Source organism: Gallus gallus, chromosome 1 (genome assembly GCF_016699485.2).
Source record: "Gallus gallus isolate bGalGal1 chromosome 1, bGalGal1.mat.broiler.GRCg7b, whole genome shotgun sequence".
Taxonomy (NCBI): domain Eukaryota; kingdom Metazoa; phylum Chordata; class Aves; order Galliformes; family Phasianidae; genus Gallus; species Gallus gallus.
Window position 1 is genome coordinate 86,539,782 of NC_052532.1, and position 24,784 is coordinate 86,564,565.

At 40.2% G+C, this 24,784-nt stretch overlaps 1 long non-coding RNA gene across 4 annotated transcripts in view; it reads left to right on the forward strand.

The window, feature by feature from the left end:
- LOC101751304 overlaps positions 1–24,784 on the forward strand; it is a 423,708-nt gene that overhangs the window by 288,032 nt on the left and 110,892 nt on the right. For all 4 annotated transcript variants that reach the window (XR_005842154.2, XR_006930981.1, XR_005842158.2 and 1 more), the window contains one exon: positions 23,676–23,804. This is a non-coding gene — a long non-coding RNA (uncharacterized LOC101751304). The remainder of the gene's footprint in view (positions 1–23,675; positions 23,805–24,784) is intronic.

Here is a 24,784-nt window from a genome sequence, read left to right on the forward strand (position 1 = left end):
CATAAAAACTGTGAAAAAGCTGACTATTAGTCATTAAAGAACCCCAGGGAACTTTAAGCGTAGAGATCTTGTGACAGATGGTCTGGGCAAAATCCTATCTCGTGTCCGATACTCATCTGCCTGTGTAAATCAGCACTGCTGCCTTGGCTTTGGTGATACAATAGAGATTTGCATAAAAAGGCTCCCTAGCTCTGCCTGCCTAAATGGTCCCCTGTTCTTTTAATTGGTTATGCTATTCGTGTACCGAAAACAGAGCAGCTTGCAGTGTCTGTATTTAAAGCTGAGGGGAATTGAGTGTATCTTCTGAAAGTCTCCTTATTACCTGTGGTCGAGTTATCTCTCCTATTTTCTACATGCTGTAGGAATTTCAACAGGAAAAGGTGATACAAATACAAAGGCATAATCAGCTGACCTTTAAGCAATCTGTTTTTCTTTATGCACTGGTAGGGAAATAGAGGGCTGAAGTGAATAAGAAATTCTACTCAATCGCATTGTTAGCCTTTTAGTACTTGCTCATCCTGGCATATGTAATTGAGCAAGTTACTGATCAGTGTACAGTCAGACTTCAGATCTCGCCTACAGCCACTAAAAACTGTATGTCATAAGAAACAAGCTAACTTCTCGATCCTGTGCCAAATATCTAAGTTGTGCAATTAATTACAGGGTAATAATTACAGTATCTCACATACTACTGCTAACTGAGTTTGACTTTTCAATAGCTGTTACTTATCTGACATTGTGATACCCAACTAGACCCACTGAGAACCCTGAGAAGGTAAGACAACGTGCATACAATTTAGTGCTAAAACACCTCTTACCATAAAAGTTGTGGCCTTCTGAGGCGCAATGTGGCATCATCTGGCATTTTTTTTGCCACCGCAGAAGACTGCGGAGAGTCTTTCCAGCACTTGCCAAGAGAATCAGTAGCTTAGGGACATTTCTATAGACTAAACTGGATCTGCTTTGCTGTGTTGTTAAGAACTGTCCCCTTCATTAGTACATACCAGTTATAGATACCATGTAGGTTTATTCCACTACCACTTTTTCTTCTCTTCTCTCGGGCTTATGATGTATTTTGTTCTTTTTTCTTGTTAATTCAGTGAAATAACACCAAGCCTTTGTCTTGACATTTCCCTAAGAAATCTTAAGTAAAAAATTTCAGTGTAATCAGTTAGTTGTTTTAACACATGTTCATCACTATTTTATTTTATTTTATTTTTAAGTTTGTATACCTTAGATAAGGTTAATAGGATCAGTAGTGCATTCAGGCTCAGACATGTAATTTTTATTTATTTATTTATTTATTTATTTATTTTCAATTTCTTTGCATGAAGAATTTATGGAGTGAGATAAAGCTAGCCAGGGCCTATGTTTACTCTCTCCCACTTTGGATTCTAGCTAACAATTTACAGTTAAGCTAGTCGTGTGTAATATCATTCAAACATTTTTCAGGATGATGGATTGGCCCACTCTAGATAGCCCATCATGGCAGTATGTATAGCAACAGCTGCAAAGCACGCATCCATTGGTAGGACCCCTGTTACATGGCAGATAATTCTTCTGTGACTAGGAGCAACACCACCACATGTGAGGGCTATCTGCAAATGAGCAGAAAGATTACCATCAAGGCAACCAGCGCTTTTTCCAGTAATGGAGGTCTTGGACTGCTATGCTGTCCTGGCAGTAGCAAAGCAAAACGGTACTCTAGTAGAGCATGGTAAAGTTTTGTCCAGGATGATACGTGACAGCAGAAGAGAGGGAAGGAACGACCTACTCCTGCTTTCTCTCAATATCTTTTAATATTTATAACATGCTGAGCTGTGTGAGAGTGGTATCGGTAGCACAGAAGTTGCTTGTGCCACTCTTTTCTTCATGTACTGTATTATTCTGTGAGGGCCAGTGGACCTTCCAGAGGCGAGACGGAGTTCACTCAAGAAGGCTCAATGTTAAATAACTTACACAGTATTATTACTGTTGATTATTTTTATTACTGTAGTGCATGAAAGTTGCAGCAATAGAACAGACACCCACTGTGTCAGGGACCTTACAAACAGAGTACAAAAAGACACTGTTTTCTCCAAAGAGTTTAAAACTAATTAGACTTCTCCATTCAGGACATAGTCTCTGTGCCTACAGCAAAGAAAAATCTGGTTTGCTTATTTATTTTGCCTGATTCAATTTAGAATAGACAGCTTGGTTTATTTTTCCATTAAAAAGATGATGCCAAACTGAGTGCTAACACACATGAACTACAGCTCCTCTGTTTTTAATGGGGGGTGGGGGAGGGAGCTAGAGGGTGAGAGTTAAATGCCTGAGATGAATTTCACTCATCATGGTTGAAAAACAATAAAGATTTGTCTTAACTGACCATAAATAGTGTGGATACTTAAAACACAGGCAAGCTACCTCTCAAGCTGTGGGTGATATATTATCTTGAATATGGTATGAAAATTTGCCAACACATTTACCATACCCTCTAGGAAGCCTTGTGATTAAATTTAACATTGCTGACCTCGTTGTCCTAAGTCTAATGAGCCAGAATGGATAGAAGTGTCCTTGATCCACCTGGTGTTTTTAGTGTCGGGCTTTACTTCTCTGTAATTTATCCATCTTAACCCCACCAGTGGAGCAATTGCTTAATGCACTGACCTGTCACCTTTCAAAAGGGATTTTTGGTCTGCTTGGTATAAAGTGAATTTAGACATGGCTTCTTGCAGAGAGACAGCATACATGGCTTCAGTCGAACACAGTGAAATCTGGGTCTTGCTCTGAGACCCGTACTGATATAAAGGTGATGGCTGCCCACTACAATTAATTTTATTTCAGAAGTGGAGGGAAGCATCTGGAGGAGAGCTCCAACAGGATCTGCCTGTTATGACAGATGTGATCTCACCTGTACAATGTCAATTCTGTTTTGCAGTTGCACTTTTAGATAATGGGAGCAGTTTCTACGTATTTTACAGTAAGGGTGACGGAGCAGGAACAGGTTGCTCTCTGGAACAGGTTGTCCAGAGAGGTCTCCTTCTATGGAGATATTCAAGACCTGTCTGGACACCTACCTGTGTGACCTGTTGTAGGGAGCTGCTCTAGTACTGGGGCTGGACTTGATGTTCTCTTGAGGTCCCTTCCGACCCCTGCAATTCTGTGATTCTGTGATATTTGTGTATGAATTAAGCTAAGTATTGTACATCATGAATCCATCACAAGCTGTCCAAAACAAGACCAGGCAAGGAGAAGAATTCTCAAACAAAAGGGTTACAAAATGCATTTTTTTAGCTGCTTTTCCCACTCTGTTAAATTTATCCCTAAAGCCACAAAAAAATGATGTAATTTTTTGTAGCAAAATTTTAAGAGCTTTCTGGTGTGTTGTTATCTTTCACCATGAAAGAGTTTCACCCCTTTCCCAGAGATGCAAAGACAGCTGACTTTGCCCAGACAAAACTGGCCAAGAACCTGTATAATGTAACTCAGTGGGTCACACTACTACCATGAGGAAGTTAAAGACAGCCTTCCACAAAGCTTTATCCAGAAGTCTTTCCATCAGCTAGTGCAGGAACTGTGAGGATTTATTATTATTATTATTATTATTGTTATTGTTATTGTTATTATTATTTTTTTGCTGTCCTGGAACAAGAGTGAGGATATCCCTGAGCTGCTGATACTGAAGCATGTTTTTAAATGCCTTCTGAAGTTGGGACTATCCATATTTAAAACTGGAGCTCTGCATTTAATCCTAAAAGCTCTTGTAAATTGTTTGGTAGGGTTGCATTTTAACCATAAGCTATGCCCTGGGCACTTCATGCATCAGAGATGAGTTGAAAAGGAGAATTTGACAATTTTTTCAGTGAGGAGAATCAAACCAGCCATAAGTCAACTGGTTACTATAAATAAATATTATGTTTGAGCATATCTGTGTGCGAGAGCACTTCGCAAAGCATGTGAAACTCACACACATCCTTTTTCCTGTTCCAGATATTTGGAGTCACAGCTGACTCAGTACTAAAATGCAGGTTCTTCCTAATTCTCACACTGTCTATAATTAAGGACAGAGTTTTACAAAGCAAAACACAATCCCAGGTTTCAGAGCAATAATTTAGTATTCTTATAAACTGCCTCACTGACTCAAAATGGCTCACGCTCAATGTTTCAGTGTCTTCTTTATGTCCTTCTACTGATCATATGACTGTACGTATGCATGAGTGTGCATATATATATGTGTGTATATGTATAAATGTGTATACATATGTGCATACACATGCACATATATACATAAAATCTTTGATCCCAACTCTTTGAAAACACCCCTTAGATTTTTACAAAGGCCATATAATTCCCCAGGCCACTGCCTAGGAGCATGAAGCAGTAGGATACCTCATGATCAAGGCATTTAATAAAACATCACAGGAGCTACAGGGAACTGACCCCAACTGTTCCTTGCGCATGGAGATGATATCTGCCCCCGGTGACATCTGCATGTGCTCAGAGTTCACTAGGTGAAATAAAGGACATCCACTCAAATAAGTAGAATGCCAGTGTAAAGTAGACTTTAGACATCTGTGTAACTGAATTTTAAAGATGTTTAGACATCTGATTGCATTTTGAGATGTAAAAACAACTCAACTGTGTTTTGACCGTGCAGTCTTGAAATCATCAATAATTAATCAAAGACGTCAGTGACCACAGGATCAAACCTCTGCAGAAGAGGAGAATTTCAGTGTTGCTTCTAAGGTGCTAACTATTCTTTATTGAGTCAAAAGAAGAGTTTCTATAACTGGATTTTACATACTAAATTTAGTACAGGAACTGACTTGTTCAGATCCTTGCTGAAGTATAAAAATATAGGTGTTAATTGATGGATTGTTTGTTTAATTTGGGGGATGAAAAATGTCTTGAGCAGCCCTGAGAAAGCTTTAGTTTTCTGATAGCCTCAACGTCTGCTAGCTTAATTTTTCTATTATTTATTTTTTAATTGGGACAGCAGTAGGAGTCCAAAAGCAGCTTTTTGTTCTTGCAGTTCTTCTCATTGTTGTTACTTGGCATGTTCGTTTTGCTTTTTGGCAGTACGTGTCTCCCTAAGGTGCCACGTTTTCTTGAATGTGGAGTATAGATAAAGCTTGAAGGCCCTTGTCCAGCATAACATTCATCCATGTGTGTTCATTTAAGCCAGTGAGTTTTTCATCTGAAGCTTCAGAGACTGCTATTGTGTTCCAAATTGGGCTCTAAAATATTGAAGCAGGAGAATAAAGCCCTCAAAACACTGGAGTAGGATTTCCATTCTCTTCCACAGCAGGGAAAGGGCCTGATCAAACCTCCCTAAGTCAATGCAAAGACTCTCTTTGACTTCACAAGGGTTTGGATCGGAGACAGCTGCAGACAGTATTTTTATTGCTAGGCAGGGATTCAGTAGTGATACTGTGACTCTCAGATCGAAGGAGATGATGGAGGAAGGGACACTGAAAGTACATGTCAAAAGGATAAAATATGGGTAGAAGTAATTTAATTTTGCTCCTTTGTTGAGTTGGTTCATTTTGTCTCAGTACTGAATGCAAGCTCAGCTCCCAGATCTTTGCAAAATCATCCAGACATAATATAATTTGGGAAAAGAAGTGGTCCACATTTTCTTGATGTGACAACATATGGATATTAGCATTTTTTTCATTTCACCAATCAATATACATAAAACATGCAGAAGGAAAGCAAGTCATGCAATAGGACTCAGATTATTTTTTAATACTGTCAAGATTTTATCAGTCAGCAAATGAGATAAAGAAAGGATAAGTCAATTTGAAATAACATTGGACAGCAGTGAAACAAACTCTGCTCCTCTCTATTTGTGTCAGCTTTTGGATTTCTTTTGTGCAGAACTTCTGATTTTTTAGAAAGTGCAAGGAATGGAAAGAGAATCTCTGCATTGCTCTCTGCAATCCCTTTGCTAGAGTTACTCATTTAATTTCCCAGAGGTTACCAGCATACCAACATCTTTTCTATTTTAATTTGAATTATGAAGAGTAGAAGCAGAGGGATCTTGTTCAAAGATCTTTTCTTTTCTTTTCTTTTTTTTTTTTTTTTTTTTGTCCTCCTTGAAAAGGAAATTCTTCACAATTACGAATGTCTAATTAAATAGTCCTTATGTTCTTTTTCTGGGGGGGAGGCAGAGATTGATTATTTTTTTTAAACTAACTCCCACAAAGGGTAACATTTACTGTGTAGTTGGATTGTGATATATGAAGAGGGTAAAGGTCTGTACTACTGCATTATTTGCAATGTTCCAAAGTATTTGTCCACCTGAAATGTTTCAAGTTTGGGGGAAAAAAATAATAATAAGGAAATATAACTCGACTTTTCTGTAAAGAAAACATTAGAACACTCTGCTGCCCTCCAGCAAACAGCACAAATAACAGAGGCAAAAATACTAGGATACAATTAAGGAGATACAATACATGTATCTCAAACTTGTAGTTAGAGCTGACTTAAACAGAATTTAATATAGCAGACACACTGCATTGCGAGTGAATTCTCATTTCGCCAAAACACTAACAGATGTTTAATCAATAAGATGGAGCATAAAGGGCAGCACAATTAGTAGGTCTGAGAAATGTTCTTGTATGATGTTAGAAAGCTGTAATTATGGACCAGATCTCATAAGTGTTTTGCACAGATGACACACAATACCAATATTCTAGCTTAGAGGAGAGACTGCATGGCACTTTTAATACGATCACAGGCACAAAGAGACAAAACTGAACTTAGAGAATGCATTTAAGTAAACATCAAAACTGCCAACTGAATTGAAAGGAAGAAAGGGAAGGAAGGAAGGAAGGAAGGAAGGAAGGAAGGAAGGAAGGAAGGAAGGAAGGAAGGAAGGAAGGAAGGAAGGAAGGAATAGAGAAAGAAAGAAAGAAAGAAAGAAAGAAAGAAAGAAAGAAAGAAAGAAAGAAAGAAAGAAAGAAAGAAAGAAAGAAAGAAAGAAAGAAAGAAGAAAGGAAGGAAGGAAGGAAGGAAGGAAGGAAGGAAGGAAGGAAGGAAGGAAGGAAGGAAGGAAGGAAGGAAGAAAAGGAAAGAAAGAAAAGGAAAGAAAAAAAAGGAAAGAAAAAAAAGGAAAGAAAGAAAGAAAGAATGAATGAAGGAAAGAAAGAAAGAAAGAGAGAAAGAAAGAAAGAGAGAGAGAGAAAGAAAGAAGGAAAGAAGGAAAGAAAGAGAAAGAAAGAAAGAAAGAAAGAAAGAAAGAAAGAAAGAAAGAAAGAAAGAAAGAAAGAAAGAAAGAAAGAAAGAGAGAAAGAAAGAAAGAAAGAAAAACAGTTCCTTGCACCCAGTTCTCTGTTTATTTGTTCGCTTGTTTCTGTTACTTTTGCTCAGATGGGCATGGACAACAATCCCACCTCTCCCATTATACCTCTCCGTATACCTTAAGACAGAAGACTCAGAATGGGTGGGCAGGCATGCAGAGCTGATATAAGAAGAGGTCCTGCCAATATGAGTTGGGGCAGGAGACCTCATCGGGAGCTGCCAAATAAGATGAGAGCATCTTGAGTGCTGTAATTAACCCTAAGGAGACAAGACCTCAAGGCCTCACCACTGACATGATTTTGTATACATGCTCCATAATGTCTTCCAGCTGACCAGGAGCACACCTTAGTCCTTATGTTATCTACTACTTAGCTCCCCTGGAAAAAGAGTGAGGTTGCCTGCACTTGAAGCAGCATGGAGAAGAGGATTATTGAAGAGACAGTTGCTGTTTTAACGTTGCATTCATACAGTTCAGGACAGCGGCAACCAGTAAAATCACTGGGCTAATGACTGAGATATGAGTTTTGTCAACCAGTCATTCCCCCATAACCTGTCTGCCTTTGCCAGCACCTCACTGAAAAAAAAATGTGGAAGTGGTACAATGAAACATTACCTTTAAAATAAAATGGAAGTCCTAATTGTGCAGCCCATTCTTCAATTTTTCCAGCACAGAGAAGCCATTACTTAGATAAGTGTTATGCCATCTGTACCACGTTTGGAAACATAATCCCCCTAAATTACTGGGATTTCAAAAGTGTTGCCTTTGTGCATGAATTTGAACTTCTATATTTAATGGTTTAAAGAGATCAATACAGCAATGTTCAGCAATCTAGAATTGCTATACTTAACCTGTAATTACAGCTCTTTACTGAAACTTATAGCTGGACTGAAGCCCTTCAAATCTCAGATTAATCAGACTCAGCATAGTGCCCCTGCCCATAAATTCCAGAAGGGCAGATTTATCCCAATATAGTGAATCATGCAGGTTTTGGCAACAATCTGAAGAGTATATTTTGTCCATGGGAAAGTGAAAAAAGAAATATGGTTAGATGGATTACATAGAGGGATGAAAAATCCCCTTCAAAGGCATGTTCTACAACTTAATTAATAAATAGTCAACGGATTGGCTGGTGCAATGATAGGTTTCATTGTAGCTAATGAAGCTCCATCAATGTATGCCAACTGAGAATCTGACCAATAATTTTTCATGTAACATTTATAAATAGTCCAGAAGAAATACATTGACATGAAATATGAACAGTAGCCCTATTAATGCATACTTTTAATTTAGTTGTTCCCAAAGAGCATACATCTCATTGCAATGGGCCTGAAATAGTGCAGGTTATTTTATCCCATGGTGCATATCCCAGGTCTATCCCACAACGAGTGCCCTGTTGAGTACTGTCACAGGCTAACCCATCCATACATAACTGTGTCAGAGGTGAGTGGGTTTGAAGCAGCTGAAGCTCAAAGAATAACAGCATCTGAACTTTTTTGCACTGTTCTTTGGATAGTCAGTGTCAAATGCTCTCTAAAATAGGTTTTTCTATAAATCTTGCCTTCCTGGTGGGACTGTGGAGTGCTGTACTGAGCCAGCTTCCACCACCTGAGCTTGAAATATCCTCTTCAGGAAGGTGATGGAGATACATATGTGGGGGCATCTGAGATCTTACATGCTTACAAATGCTTGTGAAGAGCTGTTGCTCTGTTTGACATCTCAGTGTGATAAATACTCATCTGTATGACTAGTGAAGTGAAATCTAAATTGCCCCTATAAGACAATGTTTAGTGTTTAGTGTTCCTTATTGTTTAATGGCATCATAAACATTACTTGGTGTATGTGATCAGTCTTCGGGCTCATCATTGGGCTCCAAATCTAAAATACAGCTTTGCTATGAGGTTCAGGGAATAGTGTAGTTAAGTATGTGGCCTCTGCTCAGTCCCATTAATTTCATTCTGGATTGCACCCTTCTCCCAGTCAACAGGGAACCAGCTACTTCCAAGAATCATTGAATCATTTGAGTTGGAAGGGACCCTTAAAAGTCATCTAGACCTTCTCCCCTGCAGTGACTGGGGGCATCCAGAGCTAGATCAGATTGCCCAGAGTTCCGTCCAGCCCAACGTTAAGTATCTCAGAGGACAGGGTTTCTACCACTTCTCTGAGCAACCTGCTCCAGTGCCTCACTACCCTCACTGCAAAAAAAAAAAAAAAAATCTTCCTTCTGTCCAATCTAAATCTCCCCTTTTTCAATTTCCCCTTGTCCTATCAAACAGATTCTGCTAAAGAGTTTGTCCCCTTCTTTCTTATAGACCCCCTTTAGATACTGAAAGGCAGCTATCAGGTCACCTCAGAGCCTTCTCTTCTCCAGGCTGAACAGCCCCATCTTTCTCAGCCTGTCCTCGTAGGAGAGGTGTTCCATCCTTTGGATCATTTTTATGGCCCTCCTCTGTACACTCTCCAACAGGTCCATGTCCCTCCTATCCCGAGGACTCCACATCTGGATGCAGGAACTCCAGATGAAGTCTCACCAGCACAAGAGCAGAGGGGCAGGATCACCTCTCTCAACCTGCTGGCCACGCATCTTTTGATGCAGCCCAGGATACGGTTGGCCTTCTGAGCTGTGAGGACACACTGCTGTGTGATGTTGCCTTTTTTCCAGCCAGCAGAGACTTCACCTGCTCACCATGACTTTTTAGGTATCATCAGAAATGGCTTGACAACTGCATCAGCCAATTCCCTCAGGACTCTGGGATGCATCTCATTGGGACCTATAGACTTATGGATGCCTTCAAGTGAATGTCTCAGTTTCCTGGCATAAACTAACAACTGGCAACATAAGCAGGAGCAGGTGTGGAGGAGGACTGTGAGGATAACAGGGGAATAGAGTGGCTGTCTTATGAGAGGAGACTGGGAAAAGTTTGGCTTGTTTAGCCTAGCAAAATGAAAGCTGAGAGGGGATCTGATTGCTATCTATAAATACATCGGGAGGATAAACACCAGGGAGGGAGGAGAGCAATTTAAGCCAAAGGACAATGTTGGCACAGGAACAAATGAGTCTAAGCAGGCCATGAATAAATTTCAGCTGCATGTGAGAGGAAGATTTCTGAGCATCATAGGGAGGGGGCTCTGGAACAGGCAGAAGGGACTAGCGTGAGCTTAATTCCTCCCAGCAAGCATATTAATATGGTATCAGGGCCTTTGCTAGCTGGGAGCTGGACATGGTAGCCCAAACTGTCACTTCCCATTCTCTTTCTTCTGAGTCAAGTAGTAGGTCAATGGAGCTGCTCCTAGGTTTAATCACAGTCAGTGGAGCTGCTCTTAGGTTTAACCACTCTGTCTACTCAGAATCTTATCCTGTGCACTTCTTTAGGTAGTGTATGTTTTTCTTCATTATTATTCTTCAGGTTTTAGATATATATGCTCTGCTAAAATCTCTGCTAAAATCCACCTTTCATATATTCTGCACAAGTCTGAAATTTAACTTACTCTCTGTATGAATTTATATAACTTTAAATAGGATTCCATTTTAAATGGTATCAAATTTTATTAAATTGAGGGTTAGGGAAAAAAAAAAGCAGTAAAAAAGCCAGAGGTTTGAAAAACAGATAAAGAAGAATTTAATGTAATTTGGATACTGATTAATTTTCATAAAAGCCTTTTTGGAACCACTCAGATTAACTGTAATTTTTTCTTTTTATTATTTTTGATCATTTGTTTCATGATCTTGTATTTTTTCTTTCCAGTGTGTATATAAAAACATAACCCTATTTAATGTAACTTGTAAGAACAGACTTAAATTCTATTTTAGTAAATGGGATCTCTTTCTAATCATAGAACCACAGAATCATAGAAAAGGTTGGGTTGAAAAGGACCACAATGATCATCTAGTTTCAACCCCCTGCAATGTGCAGGGTTGCCAGCCACTAGACTAGGCTGCCCAGAGCCACATCCAGCCTGGCCTTGAATGCCTCCATGGATGGGGCATCCAAAGCCTCCTTGGGCAACCTGTTCCAGTGTGCCACCACCCTCTGTGTGGAAAACTTCCTCATGATATCTAATCTAAACCTCCCCCGTTTCAGTTTAAAACCATTCCCCCTTGTCCTATCACTGTCCATGCTCCTAAACAGTTGTTCTCCCTCCTATTTATATGCTCCTTTCAAATATTGGAAGGCCACAATGAGGTCTCCCCAGAGCCTTCTCTTCTCCAAGCTAAACAAGCCCTGTTCCCTCAACCTTTCTTTATTCTAATATTTGAATGTTCTACTAGTTTTTCAACTACCAGTGATACTTCAAAAAAAACTTCTACCTCTTCAGATTTCAGCATTTCTTTAAAGTCACAGTTTTATTCAGTAGACCTCTGTTCAGGATATTTACCTAGCAGGATGGATCACTGTTGTAAGTAACTCTTGTTGTTATTCCATTTGGGATAAATAATTAAGTCTCTTATATTCTAGGAGAGCATCCTGACCACCAACTACAGAATCATTTTTAGTTGCTCACCAAATATTTAAGTACGCTGTTCAAAGTGGAACAGTTTGAGCAGATGAGCCTGAGGGAGGCCTACTTCAGCACGCACTAATAACTTAGCAGTCGAGAGACTCACTTGAGAGGTAAAAAAACTTGGGTCAAATAGCTGCTCTGAATCTATAAAGTACAAAATAATTTTTCAAAATGACCTACTTTAATCTGGTTCCTATCTTCACCTGTTGTAAGTGGGTTCTTTATTATTATTTAATTAAGCCAATATTTTTTCCCAACTCAGTTGCCACACTGAACAAAACATTTTGTATACGTAATGCCAGTGTTGGATGGGTTCACATAATTTCTTTCGGGATGCTTCAGTACATTCAGGTCCAGTCAATAACCTAAGTGCAGCAACACCATACCATTGCACACACTGCAAATCTTAAGATTTAGAGGCACTGCAAATTGTACAGTAGAAAGACATTTGAGCTAGCTTTAGTTATCTTGAGTACTGAAGCAGAATAGCCACATTAGCATGATACCTCACAAAAGTAGAGTAAATTAGCCCTGGAAATGTTGCACCCATTACTGTCACTACCAATTACAATAATTAATGCTATTCATCTCTAGACAGCGGATTAAAACTGAACTAACCCATTAGTAAGTGAATGTCATTGCAACTGGAGGATTGTTGGATTGCCTGTGAGAAGGTAGTGATTTCATTTCAGTTCCTATTGGCAAATGGCCACATTTTTTAAATGAATGATAAATGAATACGCAACAAGCAAAATCTTGGCTCCCTGGAGCTCTACTGTAACTGAAATGGTGCAGGATGTGAACACATCTGTGCCAATTATTCAAAACTTTATCATGATACCAGATATTTCTAGATTTGGGTACAGAAAGGCCTTGAGGATTCAATGGATTGTGGAGATCTAGGTACCCTATTTCTACTTTGGGAAAGCCCTCCAGAATAAGGATGTTCACATACTCCCAAGTTTATTGCTAACTGAGTGAATATCTCCACCATTTTTGCTTGTTTCTACTATTTCCTGTTTATTTGTTAAATGATCAGTTACAGTGAAGCACACAACATGAAGAATTAGTCTTGACATAAATCACCCCTCTGCCATGGCACATGTATTACTCTAAGTAGATTACTTTATGTATTTCTTTATAAACATTCACTAACTAATCAGTTCACCAGCATTGTTCCAGGAAAAAATAAAATAAAATGAAGCTTAGGCTTTAAGTAGAGATGCATTAGTTGTCATTTGCATGGCTAGCAAAGAAAACCTCAGCTGTATTCAGTACATTAAATGGTTACTTCAATTAGACAGTGGTTAAATCTTTCTAGCTGATTGGCTTCATCTGTTCATAGGATGTATTCCAGATCTGGCATCTTCCATCCTTGTACTTTTAGTTCCTATTTAACATATCCATAGGCATACTTTGACCCCGTAGAGTATGATTGTTTCCTGCTTGCCCTTTGGTGAATGAGAAACAAACTAAGAACATTGAACTCTAAGGAATAAAACAAGAATAATGCAATTTATTAACGAGAACCACGAAGAGGCTCTCTATTAAGTGTGCAGCACTACACTGATTCCTTGGCTATTTTCCAGTGGGTTTTTAGTTTCTTGGGTACTGGATTTTTATTGGTGGTAGTTTTTTTTTTCTTGTTTTTTTTTTTTTTTTTTTTTTTTCATATGACTATTTCTACACAATGCACATGTGCAGAGATGGGCCAAAATTTGTACTGGTAATATGGATCTGACAACATTTAGGTATTAGTCTGCAAAGACAAAAATGTAGATTTGTTCTACGTGATGCTAATAGTGTAGCCAAGTTGAGAATTTAGCCTTGTGGTCCTAACAGAGGAGTGCTGAAGGTGTTAGGATGACCTCTCCAAGGTATGGCACTCTTATTTTTCCTTGGATGAAAATGAAGTGGGACAACTTCCTTTGCATCACACTTCTTGGGTTCCTGGCATGTCACACATCTGGAAAAAAGTAAATTCATATAGAAGGAAGTGAGCTTTTCATTATCTTTCCAGACGTGGTACTAAATTTCTGCATGCTTGTCCTCTTTTTTGACCTCCTCAGCATATGGTCATGTCCTGTTAGACTCTTAGACTAGCAATTTAAACATGGCAAAACACGTTCCAGTGTGGAATTTGAAGGCAAATCAGTAACACACTGATTAGTGCACATGCCTCTCAAGTGCTTAAGCTTTCAGGTTGAAGTCCGCATGCTCAGAGACAGGATGAAGGTATAAATAACTATCAGACTCCCACTGTTTCTCATAAACCTATCTCTGCATTTTGCCTACAGTATTAATAGAGACATAGCTTTCTAATTGTATTACATACATAATGTTACATTTGAGTCTTGGTAAAGCAAATTAATCATCCGTGTCTAAAAATAATGATTGTGGCTCTTTAAGCTAACTGTGCATCTCAGACATCTAAAATGCAACTCCTACGTGGTTTGCAGTATTGCTCATGCTCATAGACAAGCAAGATGTTCATGCTGCAATACTTAGACCCTGTAACGCTTTCAGTATGTGAGGTGCTAATCTGCTGAGGTGCTACTGATAATCATTTTCTCTATGCTTTATTTATCCTTATTAAATTACTGAAACCTCTGGGGTGGGGCCTTTTAATATTTGCTTCTGCCCTATGCAGTCCCTTTTAGCTCTGGGAGTTTACCTGTGGAATGAAGCTTCAGATCAGAGTTTTAGATCCCAAAAAGGATTTAGCTGTGTTAGTCAAGGTGAACATAATTGCAGTATCATACATCAGTCCAGGAGGCTCACCAATAGGTGACTGCTCTACATAGGGATGCTGGACAGGTAGCAGGAAACACTGCAGTGGTAACGCTGCACAAGGCCCTGTTGCTCAACAGAAGATGACTTTTTGGGACCTATTTTGTGGAGACTGCCAAAACGTAAATGACTTGCCCCCTACGTGCCCTGCATTCATCATCATCTCTGCACAGGTCCTGCACGTACTGCCTGAGCTTTCCTTGTTGCTCCAGCTGTACCACCAGATGCTATTAGCCAGTGGCTTTGGCTATGCCAGTGAGAATATATTAGATTGCTGCAGGAGAGATTAGAGGAAAAGGGTATTACTTTTTCTCCCTGCATTGCAAGGAAGGGGTGTGTTTAACAGTCTGTGCCAATTGGAGAAGAGCTCTCCTGAGACTGCCTCATACAAAGGAGCTTATTTACTCTCTACCGAAAGAGTTACCCAGCAGTCAGGCTCCTAGCTCTGTTGCTGTGCTCTTAGTACTGCCTGTTCAGTGCTGGAAGTTCAGTAAGTTGCAGAGAAAACGTGCTGGAGAGACATGAATACAGCACAACTAGCTGAAGCTTTGTCAAAGAGAGAGAAAGTCACTTTCTGTTCTTAATGCAGTAGCAAATCCTGTATTGTAAAAAACACTGTAGCAGTAACAGTGAAATGGCAATCCACACCTCATCACAGGGTGGTGGTGTGACCTACTGTGTAGAGAGGCTCTGAGTAATCCTTTCTGCTGTTTTCTTCCTACAGACACCAAAGCACCACTGAATGCACAAAGCCCTTGTTGGGATTTTCTTTTTCAGTTGTCTCTTTTGATAAGACACAGCTGGCATTTCTATTCAGCATCCATCAGTACGCCAGTTGCAATGCTTTACTGAAGTTCTTTTTGTCTCCATTGTTGCCCTGATTTCTGTCATAAATGATTCAGTTTGTGCAATTAGTAGTGAAGCTGTAAAGTACCTAGTAATAGGGCAAAGAGGAGCATGCCCACTGAGGAAACTAGATGCACAATATGACACAACCAGATAGTGGGGGTCAGGTCATGTAAGATCTGACATTTTACCATTTAAAAATTCATGAACTGAAGAATATATTCATTGCAATTTCAAGGTACTTTGAGGTATTATAGGACTAAAGTTCTCAGACAACAGAGTGTCTCTCTCTCAGAGGTTATCACTGATAATAAGTTTGAGACAGACTTCTGTGGTGTGCCATTTACCTTCAATATAAATTATGTGCTTGAGAATCATCTGAATTAGTGTTTAAAGTAATCTTCGACTAATACAAAATCTTATACAAAATGAAGATCATCTGAGAACCTGTTTACCCAAATAAATGGAAGTTGTTCAGTCTACCTTTGAGCTAAAAATGGCAATCTTGGGCACACTGCTGGCACAGTGGAAACGATGTGAGAGAGCACATGATTTACCAGTGACTAGACTTGCTTTTGAAGCCTGTAATAGCTGGAATTTAAGAGTGGTCACAAGCCAGCCTCAAGTTGTACATGAGTGCAACTAATAGCATGTTGTATAGTTCCAAACCTTCAAACAATCACAGAACAGTTGAGGCTGAAATGGATGTCTGGAGGCCATCTGGTCTAACCCCTGCTGAAGCAGGGCCACCAGAAGCAGGTTGCCTGGGACCATGTCCAGGCAGCTTATTTGATGACCTCCAAGAAGGAGGCTCCACAGCTTCTCTGGGAAGCCTGTGACAATGCTTAGTGAGGTCTCTTTTTTTTTTAGCCCAGGCTGTTTTCTTCGAGGAACAGTGGGCACCGTACCAGGAAAGAGTTCTGGCTGGGTGGTCCTGGAGCCCCAGTGAGAAACCTTTGCTAAGATGCTGTCCTGACCTTTTGAGAGGTTCTTAGACTGATGTATTCATGCATGGCTGTCTACATTTAGGATCCAGCAGCAGTATCCACTAGATAGGATTTTTCATGGTTTTTGTCTGAACTCATTGGGACTTCTCAGATGTGTAAATGTTACTCAACTGTATATATATTGACAGGACCTCAGACATGATGTACAATTTAACTATAAAGAGGTCAAAGTGGGATGAAACTCAGGTTGCTGTTGTAAAGTTTGCCTTAGTTATTAAATATTCAGGCTACTGTCATATTTGGACTGATTGCTGTAAGGTTACCATGCCAGTCTCTAATATTTATGACATGTCTTGTTCACTTCTTCTTCTTGACACTGTCTCAAACTGATGGAGACAAGGTGATGGATATTTTTTCAAGCACCTATAACCCCTAATGTGTGCTTAGTGCAAAGGTGGGAGATGGGAATTTCAGGCCATAGGGCTGAAAAATGTAGAAGCAAAACAGTTCTTCCTTTGTGGTTGAGTTTCATATACTGGATACAGTGCCAATACTTGATATATAAGTGATGTCACTTACCTTTTTAGTTTCTCCTTGTTCTACTTTTTTTTTTTTTTTCTCTGTCCTACTGTTATCACACAACGTTATTTTGAATGCAGATAATAAAAGGTGTATGGGAAGTAGATTCCTAGATTAAGCTATCATTTATATGTCGCACGTTCATTCTCTTTCAGCTTTTAAGCAAAGAAACAACTTTGTGCCTTCAGCTTTGTATTAACACACAGATGACACTGACTGTCCCTCCCATCACTGCCAGGTTAAAAGATGTTCTGATGTTTATGAATGCAAAAAGGCACACATCTCATTTATCTCCAGACCCAAGGCCCCATTATCATGTCAGCTCACTTGCTCAACCTGAAGTCCTTATGGAGAGAAATTAAAGGAAAAGGTGTAACAGAACAAATATCCCCTAATCGATTGCCCTCTGACATCTCTCACTCAGAGGTTGCAGCTTGCAAAGTGAATTAGTGTAATAAGCTCAATATGTACAGCAGATGGCATGGACATTATAGTAAAAGTAGATGAAATAAAACCTCAAATCATTTGTAATGATTTATAGCTATTGATCCCACTAAAGCATTTTTTCTTACTTCAGGAGTGAGAGTAAAGAGAGAAACATTAGCTAGATGCTTTTTAATATATTTTATATTTTTCCCTATGCTCTGAGCTGAAAAAGCTTTGCACATAGAAAAACTCTAAGCATTCAGGTAAAAAGCTTTTCATATAAAAGTTTAAATAAATTTGTTATCTATTCCAAGGGTTTCAAAGTGATATTTTAAACAAAACTGCTTTATGGAGTGATTTTGGGGGTGAAACTACATGTCTAAATCTCCCAGCTTTATGGGGTATATCCATCTGCATCAGTCACATTGCATTATGTTGTTTCACAAAATGTCATAACATCTTATAGGACTGACTTCTTCTGAAAACCATTTTAACTTAAATGGTAGGGTAGGCTGCTCACAAGGAAAGTGAGATTAGCTGACAACCTATGATAATATAAAGCTGAATGTAAAAGAAAAAAAGCAAAGATGAGAAACTTTAACTGTCCCTTAAAAATAATGTATTCTGAAGAAAGGGGGGAAAATTGAAAGAGCAGTGTGCTAGCACATGTACTAGCAGGCTAACAAAATGTCCAAACCTTGATTTAGGCAAGCTCAATCCCAGAGCCCAACTCAGCAAATAGTTATTTTTCTAATTGAGGCTGCACATACATCATTAGCGTTGCTAGAATGTGGAATTTTCTTTCCAAAGCTTGCTCCAAATCCCAGAAGACAAAAGAAATTACACCTAGAAAAGTTGAAACCTAACTGAGTTATCTGCTGGTTACGTGCTTCCTGATTCAGGGAACTATTTACACAGCTTAACTCTGTCTTTAGGCTAGCGTTGATTTAATTCAACTGACCTCGAAACTGCTTCAGCACACAAAGAGAGCTAAGCACTAAATTAAGGCTGTCATGCAGACTTAGGACCTTGTTAAATTATTTACCCTATTAGTAGAGCTGAGAATTAATTCAGGTAAAGAGAATTTACCCCTGTTAATTTACAGAGCTTAACAATGTCTCATACGCAGCAAACAGGTGAGTTAACAGTTTTTTATTCCCCCAGACAGCACTGATTTACCTAGAGATTTCCATTGCTGGGAGGAAATAGACCTTCAGACCTCTCGGACAGGCCCCACTGACATAAACATGAGCTCTAATTACTCGGGATAAAGGTCCTAGGACTACACGATTCGCCATCCCTTGTGGAACATCGTGGGGCAAGCTGGGTGGTGACTGAATATTACCAACTTTAGAATCACTGCTTTTGTTAATAGCTACATTATTCAGGAGGCGTCTGAAGTCCCTAATTGGAGAGCAGTAACTCATCGTGCTGGATCCTGCACCAGCCTCTCAAAGGGCCGTCTGTTGAAGCACTGCACTTGTCTGAAGTGAGCTATGCTACTGGGTGTGACTGCAGTTTGTTCATAGGGAGGGAGCATAGTTTCTTAGGATGTTTTGGTTCTATTTTCCTTGGTTAGAAACACTTCCATCTTTTATAAATTTTTTTTTTAAATGTACCTTTGTATCACTGTTTAATCAAAGTTTGATTTGAAGTTGCTACAGAATCATCCTGCTCTGTCTAAATAAGGAAAGGATACGGTATTGAGAAATAATGACAATTTTCTCAACCTAAACTCCTGTGAAACTCCTCTGCCTACCAAAACAATACAAAACAGAAGGCATGTGACAGGCTGTTGTTATAACAATATGGGAGAGGAAAACGAGGAACCAAAACAGGCTGTAGCAGAGGAAGATGGAGGAATTGCTGTGTTTACCTCCTACTGTTCTATTTTTAACCCACTGCGCGCTGTAAGCTTCATGGTGAGGTGAGGTTGTGCGGGAGATGTAAAGGTCTCACAGGTGGGTGGGCAACGAATCCTGCTGCCAACATTACCCCAGAGCAAGTTGCTGGTCAGACTGGGAGGAGGTAGGGGAGGGATCCTAGAGCTAAGGCAGGACCATGCAAATTTCAGTCAGTAGGGTGATGGTGTGGTGCCCCTGCCTTGTGCACACAAAGCAGTAATCAACACTGACCAGCTGTCCTGGCTGGGAAACTGCAGCCCTGAGGCACGTCCAAGGAAGATACAAATACTCCTTCAGCTTCAGGGTGATTTCTGTGACCCCCTCCAGGTCATTATGGAGAAGTTTGCAGACTTGTTCACAATCCTCTGATAACCAGGCCTGAAAAGATTTCAGGGTTGCCTGTATTGGCATTTAATTCCTTTGGCTATCAGAGCAAAATGTGGAGTAGAGAGGAGGCCATTAAGGATGGTTGTCACTTCATGCTCTGACACAGAGTCCTCCATTGGCCTTGCAGGCCCTCAGTGGGTCCCCCCATCTCTTTGCTTTTCTGGGGAGTGCCACAAGCCAACTGGGGATCCACAGCCTGGCACCTGATGGATGGGAGTCTGCAGTGGGGTTGTGGTGTGGGGCTGCAGCCAAGAGCACCTGGCCCACCATGTTCACAGCTGGGGCAGCCTGGGCCAGCACCCTTCTCAGTGCACAGGAGGCCCGAGACAGAGCAAGCTGTGCCCTTTCTGTTTCCTAGCCTGAGTGGGCATTTGGCATGAAACTGTCTTGATGTGCCCTCAAAAAATGAGGGTTGTTTTTTGTCCAGTGAAAGCTTCCTGTCTGTTAATATTTCAAACTTCATTATTACTGAGAAATTACTGTATGTCATTGCAGAAAGCTCATCTGGAAACTGAAGAATGGGAAGAAACTTTCTCAAACAGTATAATAAAACCAGGTCTTTCATACCAGAGAGCACCACTTCAGAGTGAGGAGGTTGTCCATAGGCGTGAAAGGACTCTGCCTCTTTGAGAGACCTCCTACTGTATTCTATGACTGTATTATAGGCTACCTCTTTCTTCTAAACCAGGCCTTCTGTGTTTGAGTCTGGCTTTTGCAAGTGGCTTTGTACAAGACCTTTATGTTTTGTGGTTTCTTTATGCATCCCCAGGCAAGCAATCATATACTCGCTGACTAATTTTTCACTGTATAATTTGGTGCCCTATGCTATAGCTGCATATGTAAGGTTTGCAATATGAACAGGGTGAATTGCTGTTTTCAACCTTTGTTTTCTAATACATTTCTTTTCACTTAGAAATCCTCATGTGTGTACAAGGGATGACCAGAATCTTATCTTTTTTCTAATCAAGAACAATCAAAATATAGACTTCTGCCTCTAACACTACAAAACAAACATAGATGCAAGTGAACCTGTGGGAGTGAAGAGTTCAGTGAAAATTCTGAACAAAACAAAGATGTCTTTCATTTTTCATTTTTCACGAACATTTTGACTGCTTTTCCTTCATGTATTAGGCCTTTTGTTTAAAGCTTTCATTAGAGCAGCTTTTAAAAATTAATGCATTAGAGAGAGGCAAAGAAAACAAAAGAAAAAACACACTCTATCACAACTACATTTAGTCACACTCCAGTGGGGCTGAAGGATGGTGTTTTTCTGACAGTCCTTGAGTCCTCTCCTGGGACATTACTCTCAAGGGAGGTGGTGGTTTCAAGGCTAGTATGCTCTTTGTGGTATGATAAAGCAAAATAGGATTGTTTGAGTGCTGGAAGGGCTCCAGACGTGTCCTCCTGCCCTCACTCACTTTTGCACAGGGCATGTTTTTACAGTGACGCAAAAAGTGGTCTCTGAGATAATTCCTTCTTTTCTAGAGGGGATGGAGTAGCATGAATAAATGAGAAAACTGTTTCTCTGCTTTAGGATTCTTAAAGGTTAGCAGAGGCAGAAATCACCAGCAGTTAGGAACAACTAAAAATGAGTTGCTGAAAGAGAAAAAATGAAATGATGTAAAGGAAGGGAATCATGGCTAGATCTTTCCTGTTTTTTAGCTTTCAGTCTCTACAACATTATTTTTCAAACCCTCCTCTCCTGCATTGTCAATGAGGCGGGAAGTGGCCTGCCTACTTATTTTCTGGCTCCACACTTAGCAACAGGGTGACATGCTGAACAACGGAATGCGCACACCGTAGTGTGGATGAGATCCATGACAGATGACTGCAACATCTCTGAAAAAGTGTATGCTAGGTTTCAGAGTTGTATTTGCTTTGGGAAGATAACGCATTTTTTCTCTAAAGCAAGCTTTTTTTTCCTCTCTCCACAGCAGGAACATCAGGCATCATGCTGAAGTGGCACATATATTATTCTAATTAGCTGCCTTAAATTTAAGGAGGAATGCCTCTGTAACTGCGTAGGGCTCCATAGAAATTCCCCATGAAGTCTGCACGTTTCACTCCCACCAGTATTTACAAGCGATGAGCATCTCACATACGTGCCAACTCCTTTTACAGAGCAGCTCTGCACTCACTTCTTGGAACAAGGCTATGTGGCCTTTGCCTCCCGTGACTTTTCCCATTTACGACTGTTACCAGGGAGCCTCAAGCTCAGCCTGAAGAGGGCATGGCTGCTGGTGGTGCATGTAAGAGAATGTGTCTGGGATGCCAGAGCCTTGAGTTAGCACCACTTATGAGATGCTGCACCCCTCTGCAGGAAGTGTTTTTTCAGTCCAGCATGTGTTCATCATCCGTGTTTCAAGAATTGCCTGTGTTTTCCTTTGAAGTATCTTTGTGGCCATGGTAAATGCACTAGCTCCCTGCAGTGAGGGAAATGTGGGTCCAGGCAGCGGGAGTTGAGGGCAGCTGATGTGGACACAGGATGAGGTGTGTTCATTGTCTATGTGAGCTAACAGAAGAAACAAGTAAAAAGCAGAGTGGGATGTAACCACTGATTTGGTGTAATATTGTGTCTGCCCTAGCTCTGAACACAACTTCATCTTCCTTTTCCTCTTTAACAGAATCCCGCAGAGATTCCCTTGGAGAGCACAGTGGGCTAGGAAGGAGTAAAGCTTAAGCTGGAAACCAGTTGTTTTCCAGCTCCTTCCAAGACCAACATGGTAAAGCAGTACAGCTGCATACATTGCAGACAATAGAATGGCAGAGCAAATTGCTCTCACGGAAGAAATCCTGTGCTACTGTACCCCAGAAACTGCTATAAGAACCTGTGGGAGAGGTGGATGGATCGCTTTGGCATAGAAAGGAAAAATATTTCTATGTGCATAAGGTGAAATGACAGCATTTAAACTATGAAAGCAGCCAGAAGCTAAATATCTAAGTTTCATGAGATGTAACGGGCTTTCAAATCAAGTAACAATCTTTAAACTGCAGGCCACAACTAGACATACTTGAGAAAGCAGCTGAATGCTGGATACTTCTCCCTGGTCCATATTAAGTTATGTTTCACATCAATATAGCCTGAAGCTTCAGCATTTCTAGGGAGAAAAATGTATGAAGAAAGAATGAATATTTGAGATTACAGCAAGTTGATGTGGGAACGAGGTCTTGTCTGCTGCAAGCAGACCATGCTCTACTTTCAGAATGAAAGATGAATTCGGGAGGGGGGTATTCAGTATCAATGAGCATTCATGCATAGATCTTTGCTGTCACTTGTGATGAGGAGAACTAACTATACCCTTTCAGACTAAACACGTGCTTCATGATTTATTTCTGTTCAAAAAGGTGTCTGAAATTTTCCTTTTCCCAACAACAACGACATATAAAAGGAAACATCATTTTATGAAAACTTTTCAACTAGCTTAGAAAATGTTTTATTTTCAAAACTACAAAATTAATGTTATTGTTCACTAAAACCAGAAAAAAATATAGGTTAAGTCTTGGGTGGGCATAAGCTTCAAAGTCAATATTATGTCAATATTCTGTCAATATAATCAATTCAAATATTAATATTTGAAAATATTAACAGTTTCTTGGCCAACTTTTGCAAAGAATGTGCACTCAGCTATGTATAAATGTTCACAGTACTGTGAACACCTACAGTGTACTCCTTGTCTGTATCAGAAAAATTTCTTAAAAGAATTGATTTGTGTCCCCAGCTCTTTGCTGACATTGTGTGTCACCTTGCAGAGGGCACTGGACATATCTGTGCCTCTCTGCCTCTGCTCAGGCTGCTTGTTTATATAGATTTTGATCTCAGAAGAAGTTAAGTCCTTGGATATGTTGGTATTCAGGGGAACCTCATCTCCCCTGCTATATCTCAGTGATGCAGTAATCTGAATAACAGTAGGCCCATCTCTTAAAAGATATGGCTGTATGCCACTATTGAACATCTCACCTTTAATAACTGTAACTGTGTGCTCTCTGTACATATGTGTTCTACTTCAGCTTCTTAACCTCCAAATTCAGAAGTACAGCAAAGCTGACGACTGCACTGAGTATTTGTTAAAGGCCAGCAGAAAGGATCCCTGAGGAACATCATCTTCACATGAAATACGAAACATCCGTTTTGTTAAGGTAACTTGTTTTAACTGCATGTCGACCAAGGTATCGCTTGGCTTTTTTTCCCCAATTAGAGGGTGTCGTGTGCAGTGCTTCCCACCAACCAGGAATCAGGGAGTGATACCCCGGGACTCCTCACTGACAGCAAAGGTTGCAAACTGTCCTCATTAGCATGCAGCCTACTGAAAGAAGTGCAAGTAAGGCTTTGCATTAAGAAAGGAAAGAGCCTGTGCCCCAGAATACTGATTGCTCTGAACAGCATTGCTGCAGTAGAAGGTGTTAGGTGAGAGCAGCGTAAAGAATGTTCGGCTGTTTCAGGTCAAATATTTGATTTTAAGGGACTCCTTATGTATTTGTAGCCTAAACCCTAAGTGAGTATCATTTTGCTTTTCACAGTGAGAGCCTTGGGAACTGCATTTTCTTCTCAGGACTAGGGCTTCAGATATTAGTGGTGATCTTGCTCTACCAAGGTCACATCCTCAAGCTGAACTTTTCTTGCAAGACCACATCAGCATTTCAGTTTGGCTCTAAGGGGAGTTTGATATGATGAGGGCAGAACCCAGCCAAAACTACTGCCTGCCGTATAAGCAGCAGGTTCAGGTCTCGACCTGATTACCAGAAAGTAATCACGTGATTACTAGAGGTATCACTGCATCAGCTGGCCAAGTCACTCTCAGTCAATCCATGGGTTGTTCATGAAAAGAAGTCCAGTGGAAGAGCAGTCAGCACTTCCAACCCAAATGCTGTAGTCAGTAAATACAACTGCATACAAATTTCTTTCCTCCAGGTCCTTGCATCTGCTCAGGTGATGCCAGAAATCTCTGGTGCCACAAGCTCCCAAGGGAACCGAAACAAAGGGAGAGCAGTGAAGGGAAACATATGCTACACATCTTCCTACTTTGCTAAGCTCTCAAGCTCTCCTAGAGCCTCCAGGAATGTCTGTTGCTTGTTTCAAGTCATGACAGACATTTTGGACAGCACCGTTTAGGTTTGAG